The following is a 5,113-nucleotide window of genomic DNA, read 5'->3' as shown; positions in this document are numbered from 1 at the left end:
TCATCATGTACTGACTCACGAGGTGAATATTTGAATATTCACGAGGTGAAAACTGGAATCCCAGAAATAATATGCCCCCAACTCTTCTTTTAATTCTTGTATTCAACCCCATGTCTTAATGGATTAAGACTCTTCTAACCCTATTATCTTGGACTCTTCTCTCTAACTCTACATTCGCTCTTGACTCACCCCACACTTATTTTAAATTGTGGGTCTCGACTCTCGACTTTAAACACTCCCGGCTAAACATATACGCACTCATATCTTGACATCCTTTTCATGCGGCTCCTAGCAAATCTGGAAATTAATAACCAAAGGAAGCAAAAAGTAACATAATATCTTAATAGTCTTACAATCCAAACAAATTTAAAAACAACATAAAACCAAACCAAACAAGACTAAAATAAATGAAATAAAACTAAAACTAAACGATCAATCATCCTCATCATCCTCGTTCGCTCCGCTAGTCCCGGCCCCGTCGCCCCTCGAATGTTGATAAGAGCTCCACGTTGGGAAAATGGGGTAGTGACCCAACTGTGGTGGTTGCTCAATCTGGAAATGTCGGACCATGTTTTCCATTGTACCCCCAATCCAATTAGTGCTCAAAGACAGCTGATCAAAATAACCCGCCATATCTCCTCCAAAATGCGCTTCTCCAAAAGGTGCGGGTTGATGCACCGGCTGTCCTCTCTCTCCTCGTCCTCGCACATTCCTCCTCCGAGGCCTTGGTTGTGGTTGTTGCTCAGGCTCTTCGGTCGGTTGGTCCTCACCCTCGTTATCGATGTGCGGTATCCCCCAATGCGTCCCATAATTGACCACAACCCGTATGGTCTCAAGGTATCCCATAGAAAATTTGTTCCCTTGTATACACGTAAGTGTCCTTGTAATTGCAGGAACGAGCACGCCATAAGACTTGGCTAAGCGGGTGACAAAATGGCTACCACAGATTAGGCTCCCGGGTCGGGAACTCACTGCATATTCTGCCAAGTAACGAGCCAAGAAGTAGGGAAGATTGCAACAAAACCCCGGTTGTAAAATAGACCACAAGAAAAATAAATTAATCTTGGTGACCTTATCTCCAAATTTTTTATGGTGGATGGAGAATGTGATCACCCTGTGAAGCAAACGGTGAATGGGTGATTTGATGCTGCTTTCTGGTGACACATCAGAGTTGAAAACACTAAAAGCGATATGGCTCCAAAATTCATATCCCGACATTTCCCCGGAATAAGTACGGGTAGCCTCCCGTAAGAACATAGAAAAATCGGGGTCACGGTCTCGTGGGCCTCGTATAAACCCATCCTCCATGAGAATTTTACCAAACTGCACTCCCTATATTCCCCACCCAAACGAAAGACCAATGCTTGTGAGTAGTTAGGGTCTTGAACATTTTCATGGAACACCACGGTAGAAAAGAATTCAACCACAATTCCTTGTAAACTCTTTCTTGGATGGCGAACAAGTTACTCCATCCCTTGCATGTAAAAGAATACCCGTTTCCCATAAACGTTTTGGTAAGAAACGGGTTTAGTTTTTCAACGAATCCAACCTCCTGAAGCCTTTGCCAATTAACAGTTGGGGCAATAGCGAACTCTCTGTTGTGTAACCATCCCAACCGGTTGTTGCACCGTGTCAAAATATCCTGAGGAAAAGTTGTTGGGAAGACGTAAAATGGGTGCAAACTAGCCACCCCAACTGGAACCTCTCTTCTTGGACCCATTTCTGCAAAACAAAACAACAAACAACCACAAAACAAAAATCCAACAAATTATTTAATAAACAGAAAACTGTTTTGATGGTGCCAGGATTCACGTCGTGAGTTCGCTATTCACAGCGAAAATCGGTCTTAATGATCAGAAATCGGGACTTAATTCTTGTTAGGGTTTACTCATAAACCATTTCTAAGCACAATCAAGTAACATGCAATGGATGAATAACATATTTTGGGCAAAATTTCGACATTGAAGCATATGAAAAACCCTAGCCCCTAAATCAACAAACTAGTGAAAATTAACCAAAAGAAATATAAGATGTTTACCTTTGTGTGGACATTACGTAAGCAAACGTATTAAATGCATTCAATCTAGGCCGAAATCGGGTGGGGGGACCAAAGAACAATCTTCACTTCGTGAGGTTGAGAAAGTGGTTTGGTTAAAAGGATTCTGAATTATTTAAGCTGTGGTCCCGTGTCACTTTTGGATTCACCTCGTGAATTCTTTCTAACTCACGTCGTGAGTTTTTGTGGGCTAACGTGGTTGGGCCATTTAATTACATAATAATGGGCTAATAGTTTCATTTGGTTAAAATGTCCCACCCCGTATGTATTATGAGCTCACGAGGTGAATATTATCGAACTCACCTCGTGAGTTATGTCTGATCGAAAAATATAAACCTTAATTAACAATTCTTCTTATTTACCACTTAATTTAGGAACCCCACACTTAACTTTTACCACTTAATTTGGATGATTAGATGATTGAATATCTAAAAAAACTAAATATGCAAAAACTAAACTAAAGACATAAAGGAAAAGAAAATTCAAACCGAGCTCGGGTTGCCTCCCGAGAAGCGCTTCTTTTTCTTGGAGTCATGAGCCGGACTCCGTGCCTCCTTACGTTGAATCGTCTGAAGAGTCCATCACCACCTGAATCTTTTTCTCTTTCCATCGCCGCTTGTACGCTTGAACACATCGAATGTACGCCTTCTTTGAATTCTCCTTTTTAGCTTTGGTCTCGTCTCCATCGAGCTTGCGTTTTATCCCTTTAGTCTCTAATTTTTCTTCACTTTTATTAAGCTCCATAGGAATCTTTTCCTCCTTTACTTATGGACTTGTCTCCTTGGAAGTAGCCTCGTCTTCATCACTCGACAATTCATCGCTTTCCTCACTCATCAAAGTTGTTGGTTTTGTGTAGGCAATAACTTCAACTAAAAATGGACGGATGCTCTCGGTTTGGTGCGTTTGACTTGATGAATGGTTTTAATTTCTTCTTCCATTAGGTTTTCCAATTCTTCAAGATCATTATCTTCATCCATATTGAACACCTCACCTTTTACATCTTCTCCTTGAAAACCATATTGTACTCCAAATGTCTCCTCATCATCACAAACCCTCAATGTAAGCTTCGATTCACGAACATCAACTAAAGCTCTAGCAGTATTAAGTAGAGGGCGAGCAAGAATAATTGGGACATTCACATCCTCCTTCATATCCATAATCACAAAGTCAACTGGGAAAACAAATTTCCCAATTTTAACAAGGATGTATTCTACAATTCCCCTCGGGTGAATCACCAAATGATTAGCCATGTGGATGGTCATCTTTGTACCCTTCATTTTCTGAATGTTCAGCTTTTGGTAAAATGAATATGGCATCAAATTTATGCTAGCCCTAGAATCGGCTAAAGCATAAGTCTTCAAGTTGTTACCAAACTCACATGGAAGAGTGAGGCGTCCAGGATCTCCCATCTTCTTAGGTATGTCTCCCAATACCACTCTTGAACTTTGCTCACTAAGAATTACTTTAGAGTTCTTCTTTAATTGTTGACGAGTGTCCATAAGATCTTGTAGGAACTTTGCGTATTCTGGAATTTTTGAAAGTGAATCGATAAAAGGGGTATTAATAGGAATACCCTCTATTTGCTGAATAAATTCCAGATGTTCCCTTTCCAGTGGACTGAGATGTGCTCGAGATGGAAACGGAAAAGGCGGTCGATAAGCCGGGACGAAATCTGAATTTTTCTGTTCAGACCGAGCCCACGACGTGAGCATGGAGGGCTCACGACGTGAGTCTGGTAATTCAACAACATTTTCGTTTTCGAGCTTCGTCTTCTTTGGCTTTGGTCCGGATGGCTTTGGCTCTACTTCTAGGGCTTCTAAAAACTCAGAGATTGCCTATTCTTCAGTATCAATTGCCATAACATGGGATTGAGTCTACTTTTCAGGAATTTGAGGAAATAGCTTCTCATTCACCAAACTGGTGAGTTGGCCAAGTTGAGCTTCAAGGTTATTGATAGAGGCTTGCTGATTTCGTAGTGAGTTTTGCTGGTCAATCATCATGGCTTGATGATTTTTCATCAAGGTCTGCTGTTCTTTCATCGTTGTTCTTTGATCCTTCATTGCTGCTTCAGTATCATCATGTCTTTTCTCTGAAGCTTCCATGAAACGAACCAACATAGTCTCCAAATCAGCTTTCTTCTCAACTGGTGGTTGCTCTTTTTGGTAAAAACCCCGGCCAGTCTGCCTGTACTTTTCCTCCTTCTGTTTCTTGTACTCATCATAAGGCAGCCACTTCTTCTTTGGCTTCCTCCAATCGTCATCATACTTGTCCCCACTTGAGTAGCAAACTTGAGCCTTCTTGTTCCCATAATCATCCAAATGGAAATCCTTAGTCAAGTGTGACCCACTACATTTTTCACATCCAACTCTTATTGCATGAATTGATTGGTCCATTTGGGTCAATCTCTAGTCCATAGTATTGAGCATCGCCATCATAGCAGCCATCTATTCAAAATGTGCACCCCCACTGCCTTTTGCTCCATCTTGTCTTGGGTTGTGATACTCACGAGAGTGTCTTGCGAATTCTTCAACTAACTCCTTGACCTCCCTTTGATTTTTCTTTGTCAATGGCCCTTGAGAATCAAGGAGTTGTCTTGTCATAACATTGACCCCATCATAGAATATAGACATCTCTTGTTGAATATTTAGATCATGTTGAGGACAATTCCTTAACAACCCTTTGTAGTGCTCCCAAGCTTCGTATAGTGACTCCCCCGGTTGTTGCTCAAAGTTGGCTATTGCCTTCTTGAGTTTAGCTATCTTGGAAGGTGGGCAAAATTGATCTAGAAATTGCTCACGCATTTGAGCCCAATTAGTGATTGTACCAGGAGGAAGTGCTTTTAACCAATCTTTTGCAGCTCCTTTGAAAGTGATTGGTAGCATCCTTAACAAGACAATATCTCTATTGACATTTGGGACATTGAAATAATCTACAATGTCATTCACTTCATCTAGATACTTAAAAGCATCCTCATGATCTTTCCCATAGAATGATATATCCTTAAGTGCAGTAAGGATGTGTCCCTTCAGCTCGAATGTGGCAGTGGTAGGAATTGCG

At 41.1% G+C, this 5,113-nt stretch overlaps 1 non-coding gene across 1 annotated transcript; it reads left to right on the top strand.

Moving 5' to 3' along the window:
- The first annotated feature begins 4,702 nt into the window (after window positions 1-4,702).
- Window positions 4,703-4,809, top strand: LOC145162015 (small nucleolar RNA R71). Its single transcript, XR_013738870.1, has one exon. It is a non-coding gene; the product is annotated as a small nucleolar RNA R71 (small nucleolar RNA).
- Window positions 4,810-5,113: the final 304 nt, after the last annotated feature.

This window comes from Lactuca virosa, chromosome 2 (genome assembly GCF_052849685.1).
Source record: "Lactuca virosa cultivar CGN04683 chromosome 2, Lactuca_virosa_CGN04683_v6, whole genome shotgun sequence".
Taxonomy (NCBI): Eukaryota; Viridiplantae; Streptophyta; class Magnoliopsida; order Asterales; family Asteraceae; genus Lactuca; species Lactuca virosa.
Note: the sequence above shows the minus strand (reverse complement) of the source record. Positions and strands in the feature narration are given on the sequence as shown.